This window comes from Apium graveolens, unplaced genomic scaffold (assembly GCF_009905375.1).
Source record: "Apium graveolens cultivar Ventura unplaced genomic scaffold, ASM990537v1 ctg3970, whole genome shotgun sequence".
Lineage (NCBI taxonomy): Eukaryota > Viridiplantae > Streptophyta > Magnoliopsida > Apiales > Apiaceae > Apium > Apium graveolens.
The window spans coordinates 63352-75147 of record NW_027418348.1 but is presented as its reverse complement, the minus strand read 5'-3'; the positions used below and the strand labels follow the sequence as shown (position 1 = coordinate 75147).

General features: G+C 28.8%; 1 long non-coding RNA gene and 1 other non-coding gene across 3 annotated transcripts; both read right to left on the bottom strand.

The window, feature by feature from the left end:
• Positions 1–6805: 6805 nt before the first annotated feature.
• On the bottom strand, positions 6806–6895 carry LOC141701518 (small nucleolar RNA snoR1). The gene has a single exon (XR_012566806.1). It is a non-coding gene; the product is annotated as a small nucleolar RNA snoR1 (small nucleolar RNA).
• Positions 6896–9028: 2133 nt separating this feature from the next.
• On the bottom strand, positions 9029–11723 carry LOC141701515 (uncharacterized). 2 transcript variants are annotated; one of them, XR_012566802.1, is made up of 6 exons: positions 11591–11723; positions 11330–11404; positions 10167–10322; positions 9922–9972; positions 9783–9838; positions 9029–9221 (listed from the first exon to the last, which is right to left on the bottom strand). It is a non-coding gene; the product is annotated as an uncharacterized LOC141701515 (long non-coding RNA). The 2 variants fall into 2 exon arrangements; XR_012566803.1 differs by lacking the exon at positions 10167–10322.
• Positions 11724–11796: the final 73 nt, after the last annotated feature.

The following is an 11796-nucleotide window of genomic DNA, read 5'->3' as shown; positions in this document are numbered from 1 at the left end:
TGTATTCTGATAGATAATTCCCACCGATAATAAGATGTGGAGGGTTAAGTCTTGGTGGAGACAAATATGTGTATGAGTTCTCGCACACACTAAATAATCTAAGATAAAAATAAATTATCATTTTTTGTTTATATAACCGAGATAGAAATGCTTTGCAAATTAAATTCTACTACATTTACTTGAAAATCGTAAGTAATTCTGCTGGCCAATAAAAAGACCATTTCAGGATTCTCAAGGTCAAGTTATGCATATCAAGCTATTTATAGATATCTTATAAGTAATACAATTCCAATCTATCTGAATATAAAATGTATCTAATTTGAAGAATATCTTTATATAAGGAAGATTTTCATCAAGGTCATCATAACATGGTTTCCAGTTGCAACTTAGTATGGTATTTTTATAAAACACAATGTTTAGTTAAAAATCAGCAATTATGATCATCAACTTAGACAACATTCATGCTTAGTTAGAAAATATTTTAGGGGCTTATCAAGGAATGAAACCCATTTGCTGAAGTATCCAATTGGCTAAAAATTGACCATTTTTTTCGAAATGATTATTTTGATTAATTTAAAAAATGGTTATTTTTATCATTTTTTATATATAACTGTGTGTTGAAACTGAAAAATAATGTAAGAGGCTAAACATGACTCCTGTATTATTATAGATATACACATCTTGTGGATAATATGACAAAATGATCTCTTATAAAGAGCACAAGCAGTTTGTATTAATTTGATAATATAATATAAGTATGTTACCTTTAAGAGGGTTTTGTGCCATTAATGGTTTGTTAGTGTAGCTTTCATGGGTGGCTTATTAATCGCATAATTTTGGCTTTTTAGAGGCAATCGTGTGTCAATTTGTGTCTAACTAAATTTTTCTTTGGTTAGATTATACATTTGGTCACATATAATATTTTTTATTCTAAAATATTATCCTTATTTTATTTGTTCTCATTTTAAGGATGTTTGAAAAAATATAAATGAGTGTTCTATTATAAGACTCTAAAATGATTAGCTACAAGAGTATAAGATAATTTTACTATAATTTTGATGATATGGTGCACTTCTCGATAATGGAAGAGTTTCAAATTTTAAAGCACAACCATATAGCCAAGGATTTCGGAGTACAATGCAACTTAACTACAAATTTTGATGACACGAGCAATTTTTACCTCTAGCTGAAGACACTAGTTTTTATTAGAAGTGTAAAGAATGTAATTTGATCAGGGAACTCTTTTTACTCCTTCATCTTTTTTCCCATTGATTTTTACTTTTGGAGGTTTTAACGAGACCTTTTTGTGGGTTTGAATACTTCAGATATTAAGGTTTTATTATTTAAATTTCCGGGTATAAATACATAGTGTTTAGTCCTGAATTGGTGTTTCGATTTTTTTAAAAATATTTATCATCGATCCAGCCTTATGGATTTCGATAGATATACATATTACTGATATAAACAAAATTCCAAATCAAAATAATTTTATTTGGTTTTATATTTTAAAAGTCAAATATCTGTTTGACTAGTACACTACATAGTGTTTAATCCTAAATTGGTGTTTTAATTTTTTAAAAAAATACATTTCATCGATCCAACCGTATGAATATAAATAGATATATAAATTAGTGATATAACGAAAATTTCAGATCAAAATAATTTTATTATGTTTGCCATTTTAAAAGTCAAACATCAGCTAGTACAACCAAATAATGTTTAGTGCTCAAATGGTGTTTTAATTTTTTATAAATATTTTACATCGATCCAGCCGTTCTAATGTCAATAGATATATATATATATATATATATATATATATATATATATATAGATATAACGAAAATTTCAGATGAAAACAATTTTATTTGATTTGCCATTTTAACAGTCAAACATCAGTTTGACTAGTACAACTACCTACTATTTGGGTTGCGCTTTGCTTTTTTCTAATTTTATGTATCACAAAATTATTTTGGCCCACTAACTATTAATAAAGTAAAACATGTTGCCTCAGTCCAACATAATTATTTTTTCAAGAACTAAAATTTAACATTTGGATAAATTGTATTCTCTCTCATTCACATATTTTTCTTATATATTTACTAAACTTTAAATAATTAAAAAAATTCAAAATATATTATGAAAAAATAAACTAAGTAAATATATAATATATAAACATGTGATATAGTTTAGATAAGACATAGAGATAAAAAGTCAAATATCACTTTGAATAGTACAACTACATAGTGTTTAGTCTTATTGATTTGGACATAAAAAAATTAAAATTAAACTAAAATTAATTAGTTGGATTTAGTCGGAGTAATGGGCATCACTGACCCAGGATAAATCAAATCAACATTATCTTTTTTCAAATAACTCTTATAGTTAATCGATTAAGTAATAATCTCGCTAAAATAGTATTTTTTATGGTCCCAAATATAATGCGGACATTATATTTTTTTATACGTGTATTAATCTAATTATCATGAAGTCATATCATTTAAAATTTAAATTGAGTAGATTTAAAAATCAATTAAAAATAATTTTCTTAAAAATTATATATAATACTAAAAAAATACGTGCAGTCCGTGCATCGTACGGATTTTAAGTTAGTATATATTAGTGATATAATCAAAGTTTAAGATCAAATAATTTTATTTTGTTAGCCATTTTAAACGTCAAACATTAGTTTGACTAGTATAACTACCTAACATCCATTTAATTTTTTTAACAAATAAATATATTTGAAAATTTTTATAGCGCATAATTTATTTTTTCAAGAACTAAATTTTTTTACTTGGATAACTTTTATACTCACCCATATTCATAATTTCAAAATATTCACTAACATTTAAATTTTTTTTTATAAAAAATTAAAATTCTGTAAATCCTAAATACAATCAAATTCCGTTGAAATATAACTTTGAAAAGGGTGGGAAATTTCCCTCACTTTTTTTTTAATTTTTTTAAAAAGTATGGGTAAATTTCCCTTTATTTTTAAATATAAAATTTGATCAAAATCGGTTGAATTTAGGAGTGCCAATTAAATTATTTGTGGGAAATTTCCCTCCACTTTTTTATTGGGGTTAAATTTGACCGAAAATAAATTTGCTAAATTCGACCGATTTAATTTCGACCGTTTTCGGTTAAAATTGGTTGTAAATACGACCGTTTAAATACGACCGTTTAAATATGACCATTTGAATTCGACCGAGGCCGGTCGAATTTAGGCGTGTCCAAAGGATTCGACCATCTGCGGTCGAATTTAACGCCGTTCGAATTTAAATCAGTTGTATTTAACCTTATTTTCTTGTATTGTTTATACAAATACTAACCACCAAGAAAGTATCGAAAAAACAGAAAAATTAACACTAAGGGTAATGAGTAATTTTGTAAATGGTATAAGAAACCTAGCTAAGCAGTAAGATATATATATGTGTATATGTATATATATAAATGTTATATATGTATGTATATATATGTATAGGTATATATATTTATTAAATAGATGATAGATTATATTCGATAATCGTACAAAGAAACTATAGTTAATACGATCAAAAATGAATTCTAACACTTGAAGTGAAAATTTTGCAAGAAAAAAATAAACTTACTAATAAAAGAATAATACATAAATTGACGGAAAATACAAACTTATGTTAGTTTAAAAGAAAATATTGGGTAGCATAATATCTCAAAAATTCACATATGTCATAAAGTTTATTTTGAGAGATTATAATCCCGGACTATTATTATATCAAATTATTCTAAATTGAAGGGCCATGATTGCATAGAACTAGATTCCAATCAATTTTCGATTCATTAATTATGTACTACACTTAATTACATTTCTTTCAAAATTCCATTATAGATGAATATAATTATAGGAATGTAATGCATGGGATATAGCCTTTTAAAATCCAGGATAGGATAGTTGAGGTATAGTCTAGGAAGCCGATACTACAATCTTTCAGTCAACCTATTTTATATTTGGCCAGTGATACCAATGGATATGATATTATATTAAACAATTCCTACTTCTATTAAAGATGTACGCGATATTACGACCGTAAGATAATTCCATGTTACCCTTGATATTCATGTATTCTGATAGATAATTCCCACCGATAATAAGATGTCCGAGGGTTAAGTCTTGGTGGAGACAATGTGTGTATGAGTTTCTCGCACATACTAAATAATCTAAGATAAAAATAAATTATCATTTTCTGTTTATATAACCGAGATAGAAATGCTTGCAAATTAAATTCTACTACATTTACTTGAAAATCGTAAGTAATTCTGCTGGCCAATAAAAAGACCATTTCAGGATTCTCTAGGTCAAGTTATGCATATCAAGCTATTTATAGATATCTTATAAGTAATACAATTCCAATCTATCTGATATAAAATGTATCTAATTTGAAGAATATCTTTTATAAGGAAGATTTTCATCAAGGTCATCATAACATGGTTTCCAGTTGCAACTTAGTATGGTATTTTTATAAAACACAATGTTTAGGTTAAAAATCAGCAATTACGATCATCAACTTAAGACAAAATTCATGCTTAGTTAGAAAATATTTTAGGGGCTTATCAAGGAATGAAACTAGAAATATATTTTAGAGGGACCAAATAATATTTGGGAGATGGAATTAAATTATTTTATGTTTTATCAAAATTTTATAATAGAGTTTTATGAATTTAGACCGTTCGGTGGAAAGGAGGATCAAGGCCCTAGTACCTCACCTCCCCTCTTATTATAATAGTGTCATCTTGGAAAAAAAACTCATCATCATTTGATTCTTTCAATTTCATGTTACCATTTCGAAAAAGAAAAATTAAATTGTTAGATATCAAGTTATTTAGGGGCGAGGCGGGGATGATGGAGAATTTTTATGAAGATTTCGGTGATCAAGGCGGGATTGGGGATGAGTGTTTCCTCGCCCCGATCCCCGACCCCGATTGTGTATATAAATAAATAATATATATTACTAATTAATTATTAAAATAGATAAATTTTATAATATTATTTGAATTTAAAATAATCTATAATTTATTGATCAATATTTTATTTTACATTATAATATAATATAATATATTTTTATAATTTAAAATTTTGCCGTTTATTTGTATTATATAAAATTTTGATATAATTTGATATTAAAAATATGAGATAATATCAATATATTTACATGTGATCAATTAGTATTTTATTTTTTTAAAAAAAAATATAAAATATAAAATATAAAATATAAAATAACATTATTATTTTTTAATTAAAAATTTAAATTCCCTGAAAACCTGTGAGGATTCCCGTTCCCTGTTCGGGGAAGGGATCGGGGTTCAGCGCGGTTTTTGGGATCGGGATTGGGGGCGGGGACACCACCACTTCCCGACCTCGAAGTGCCCCCTGCCCATTCCTACATGTATGACCAGTTTGAAATCTGTTTTTACCACCACGCTACTCCACTGTTTTTTTTATCCAACTCAAAGCTAACCAAGGCTTTCCTGATGCCTTTTTTCCGTGGCCACTTCCGTGGCCACTTATGATAAAATGTTGCCTTGCTTGCATCATTCTATAGCCTCAATCAGTCCACATACATAATCTCGAGCCACTCTAGAAAAACTAAAATAATAAGAAGCTGCAAATAGTGTTGTGTCAGTATTTAGTTTAATCGTATTTCATCTGGTACGGTCTAATGCTACGCACCATCCACTGGTGTCATGAACCAAAGAGATGTGTTAAAGGTTTTCTCTTGAGCATTTTTCCATTGATTGAAGAGAGGTTTTGCTGAATTGACCAAACTCTACAGCTTCCAATCACTACAAGAAACACGGCTAAATACAACCGGTCCAAAACCGGTCGTATCTATACGACCGGTTTTGGACCTAATCGTACATATGGGAGTGATATTTAGTATTCGGTTGTATTTAGTCTAAATACGACCGTCTAAATACAACTGGTTAAATACGACCGTTAAATTCGATCGGTCAAATTCAATCGACGTCGGTCCAAATTGATTTTTCACTTAAATTTGAAAATCCCACCAAAATAATTAAAATGTTTGAAATATTTTAAAAAGCCCGCCCAATTATTAAACTCGACCGTATCTTGTCAATCATAAGATATTAATTCAACCCCATCCAGACGAATAAACAACACCGGTTTATTAAAAAAATCTCGTCGGAATCGGAAAAATTCCAGATTCCGGCAAGCTTCAAAAATCCGCTAAAATAGACCTAGACTCTTGAATTTCGAGAAGCGAAGCGAGAGCATGAAGAACTATAATCTGATACTATTGAAACAATTGACTGAACGACACCATGAATTATGAAACCTTTAGGCCCGATAAACTCACTGCAAGTACTATTTCCCAATGCCGGCCACCAGATCGTTAGCGCCATTCCAATTCAGCAAAAAAAATTATCACAGTCCGGAAAACACAACACCAAAGGCACCTCTCTTAAAAACATTACTTATCTTGTTGAAAGAAATCTTAGTAATAAGTCGATGAGTCAATTGTAAAACATCAATATCCTCAAAACACATAACATAATCGCACAAAATCAAATTGGAAAAAACCATCCAAATATCCATATATAAGCATACAACTAAATTAAAAAACTACATCAATCACCAAACTGAACAGTCTCATCAAAACACAAAAGCCACAATCGATCCATATACCATTTCAAATTCATAAGGAGAGTAAAAGAGGATGCCTTCAATTGCACTCGCATACATATAATTCATATATACATCAACATTATATATCAAATAAATAACCAAAAATCAAATAAAAAATATGGCTTAAAGTGTTGCTGAACGTGCTCAAGGAAAAGCAAAGTCTTTTCTCATACAAGAGGTGTCAGAAAAATAGCATCAATCATCTTTGCCCATAGTTAGTGTATATATAATAAGAATAGGCTCAACCAGAGAGAAAGAGAGAAAGGGAGATAGAGGAGAGAGAGAGAAGAGAGAGAAAAGTTGCTGCTAAATTAGGGTTTTGAGACAGAGAATATGTAGCCTTTTGAATGGGCTTGATTTGCAAATTACTAATGCTTTCCCAGCATGTCCATATAGGCCCTGGCCCATTAAACATATAATTTACTCCTCATCGAATTGATTTTTTTAAATAAATTGAATTGATTGTAATATATAATTCCTTTTTAATTTTAGGACATAAATATAATAATTATTTAAATTTTTATTTAAAAAATATTATAATATATAAATATATCTTAACAACTTAATTTTAATTAAAATATGAAATTATGATTTTGGTAAATTTTATCATAAATTTTCTCAGTTTGACTAGTACAACTAACTAGAATTGGTTTTTTCATTTTTTAAAAAAAATTATTTTTGATCCAACTGAATGGATGTGTATATATATTTATATATATTAGTGATATAACCAATTTTACATACGAAAATAATTTTATTTGATTTGTCATTTTAACAGTCAAGTTTTAATTTAACTAGTACAACTAACTAGTGTTTATTCCAGAATTGGTGTTTTCGATTTTTCTTCAAATATTTTTCTATGATGCAACCATATGAATGTCAAAACATATATATATATATATATATATATATATATATTTCAACAATCCACCCGTATAGATGTCAATTTATATATATAATAGTGATATAACCAAAATTTTATATCAAAATATTTGATTTGATTAACCATTTTAATAGTCAAGCTTGAGTTTGACTAGTAAAGCAAACTAGTGTTTATTCTAGAAATGGTGTTTCGGTTTTTAAAAAAATATTTTTTAACAATCCAACCGTATGGATGCCAATTTATATGTATTAGTAATATAACCAAAATTTTATATCAAAATAATTTTATTTGGTTTGCCATTTTAATAGTCAAACTTGAGTTTGACTAGTACAACAAATTAGTGTTTATTCCAGAAAATGTTGTTTCGATTTTAAAAAAAAAACATTTTTCAACGATCTAATCATATGGATGTCAATTTATATATATATATATATTAGTGATATAACTAAAATTTCATATCAAAATATTTTTATTTGGTTTGCCATGTTAATAGTCAAGTTTCAATTTGACTAGTATAACTAATTGATGTTTATTCTAGAATTGGTGTTTCGCTTTTTAAAAAAAAAAATATTTTTCAATGATCCAACCATATGGATGTTAATAGATATATATATGAGTGATATAACCAAAATGAGGGGTTAACCAAACTACAAATTATATCCCATTTCGGTTATTATAGTATAGTATAGATGTGGGCAAAAACTAGAAATATGCATTTTCTGTCTCTATTTATTCTCAAATTAAGAAATGTGTCGTGGAAAAAAATATGACCGAATAATAGACTACTAATAAAAATAATATAGAAATGTCCAAGGAATACCTTTTGTATCCATCATCGCCATGACGAATTAATCATAAATTACTAGTTTCAGAATTTTGGCCAATAACCTTTGGGATACACAATCGGCAATATACATAAGATACCCAACTGTCAATAACATACACTACTATAGATTTATACTTGCATAGCGTTTATTTTTCAACTTGTATAGCACTTTTAAGTGCTATGTAAGCCAGTGCTATGCAAGTGCAAGTGGCTTATATAGCACTTTTTATTGTGCTATGCAAGTGTTATACTATTAGATAACACTTTTTAAAACGCTATAGAAGTAAGTTATATAGAGGAGCTCTCACTTTAATAACACTTTCATATGTGCTATGCAAATTATATTTTTATATTATATTGTTACTTCCATAGCTCTTCATTGAGGGCTATCTAAACAAAAGTTTTTTGAAAATTTTAAAATTAATTTTTTTTCTTATTTAATTTTACCCATAATGTACCTAAAAATTTAATAAAAAAATTAAAACAAAAACAAATGTATCAATTAAATAATTTAACAAAGCCTTAAAAAATTTCATTCTTTTTTTATTTAATTGAAATCAAAGAGCACTGTTAAATAACTAATGTAAACAAATATTGCATAAATGCATAAATTTTCATCATCAAAAGTCTCATAAGTTTCTAATTTCACTGAACCATAATTCTAATATCTAAACCATGTGTGTTATTCTCAGTGTTTCTCTATCAGATTAGTCCCAAGTAAACAATAATTCTCCCTTGTTCTGTGAAAGCACCTTTCAGATTAAGATCAATCATCTCCTGCTACTTAGGTGTCTTCATTCTCATTAACAGGCAGTCCCTAGTAATTCCTGAAATTATAATTGTAATTGATTAGCTCGCTGTGTTGTATACTAAAATCAGTAGATTAAAATTTAAGGTTATTTTTGTGAAAACATCAACTATTCCCCAAGCACAACTTCCAGCATGGCAGCATGTGTAATTACTTTACCAAACAATGCCTCTCTTTTAAACTAGACAGTAAACAAAGGAAAGAGAACAACCAGCATGATCGGGGGTGGGCAATAGTGAAATAATTTGTACATTACTTGATATAGGCAAATGCTGGGTTTCTTTTATTTTTCAGGATCATCTCTTGAAAAGAGCCTTGATAAGTTCCCAGTAATTGCTTATCTATTGATCAATTACAATCATCACAAATATTTCGAGAGCACTTAAAAGCCTCAAAAACGTTATCCTATTGACAAGCATTCAGGTACTAACATGTTAGACATACAACTAATTAAAAAGCAATCAAGAACATCACAGATAAGATTAAATCAAGTATTAAATCACTTTGATTTTCATATAGACAAACATCAAATTATATATGTTGCACATAAGAAACAGAACAAGGTTGATGCAGGACATACAAAAATTTGTTCCCTGCTGTGTAAACATCCCTATGTCCAGGTCCTTTCAACATACTCTGTAAACAAATTCCAAAAAACAAATATTAGTTATAATATATTTTTTATAAGAATCAATTTTCCGCAAGTGCGAAGCTCTTACTTAAGGAACTGTGACTTTGATGTGCCCAAATCACCTAGTAAATTAAGACTTCTGCGAATGCAAAAAAACAAGGAAACTGAGAAGATTATCCATTATGGTATTTTTGCAATGTGGGTGTTCAGCAATGGATAATAGTGTCATTGTAATTATTTGTTGTTTGATACTTCTATAAATATCAAGGCAGAGAGCAAATTAATTATAATTCACAAAACTATAAGCAAATTAATTTTGACAAGAAAACCTACTTAAAAGTGGAAAATAAGGTAACGTTCACTATATTATCGTGGTGGAGTTAGCAAGCCTTTATAATCTCCCAATTGCTGCACGCTGGAAACCAAGTCATTTCGAAGTTCTCTGAGAACTTTTTCTGCCTACCTATTGATTTGTGCAATGGTGCTTATCTGCATCCATAAGAAAAATCTCAACCTCCTCAATAACAATTAGCATCCATAAGAAAAATCTCAACCTCCTCAATAACAATTACAGTAGCCAGGGGTGTTATCGATAACAACAAGCATAAGTATGTGTCGATTTCAGGAACTGGATCCTCTCACTCAGGGCTCTTTATTTGAAACCAAGAAGATTAGAAAAGAATGCCAACAAAATAATGCAAAACAGATAAACTTGGGCCTATAAAAAATACTCATATTTTACCACCTGACAAGGAGGTTGCTAGTACTTCGGTCATAAAATTAATGTAAACAACTATTAAATATACTCCTAGACATAAATTTTAAATCCTTTTTTATTTGGTAAGTAAATTTGTTATAAGGAACCTATTTTGAACTCACAAGTACAAGAAAAACCTAGGCCAAACCAAAAATATTCTAATATATTAATTACTATAAAGACCTAGAGTGCAAAGAACTTGGTACTCTGGTTCTGTAATTTACAGAGAATTTGTTAGTAGCCACGTAAACGCTTAGGATCAAGTTTTCTTGGTCCCCATATATCTTCAAGTAATCTCCAATATAAATCATTCATATGTTATACCTGATATGTGAACTAACCATGTATTTATTCATAATGCTCAGAAAGATATATTATGATATATGAGCTGCATATTACTACCTTATAAATGACACTCCATTATTATTTTGGTCACTTACTAGTCAGGCACTTGGCATAGGTTTTAGCTTTGTTGTTCAATCCTTCTCACTAGCCACCAACATTTTACAGATATAACCAAGCTCATGATGTTCAAAATGAATTGGTCTTTGGGCTTATAGACAAGAAAAACTGTACCTTTTACAGAAAAATAATAACTATATATATTGCGCTAAGCATAATTGTATATGTTATGGAGTCTAGCATAAGCAATTGTGGTTGTATGGTTGAATAGCAGAGTATATTCTTTCTATGAAATATGAGAATACTGCTACTTCTAAAAATCATATATATACTTTACCTTATTGTCTTTCTTTTTATATGTTACTCATGGTATCACTAGATATCTGAACTCCCCTTTGAGTTGGTTCAACTCCTGTGAATAAGTTCTCCAACATAGTCCATAAACAAAAAAAAAAGATTAGAAAAAACCCAAGACAGCAAAATAGCACATAACAGGGCAAGTAAAGAAAACCGTAGATAGAATCCAAATTTAAAACCCTAAATTTAGAAACCAACAAATTAGGAAGAACCCAATTGAAAACCCAAACTAAATACTTACAAGTCGAGTTAAGATTCGTTCAATGAAGGCAAAGTGCTCAATCAAGGCTTCGAATTGATTCTTCAGATGTAGCTCTAGAAGGTAGAGATACAAAGACGTCTCTATGTTCCATACACAATGAAGAGAAATTAGCAAGTAAAACATCTAAAATTATTTTTTAGGAAGCGTTTGTAAAAGGGCTTTGGGAGTGTTTAGAAATTAATAAA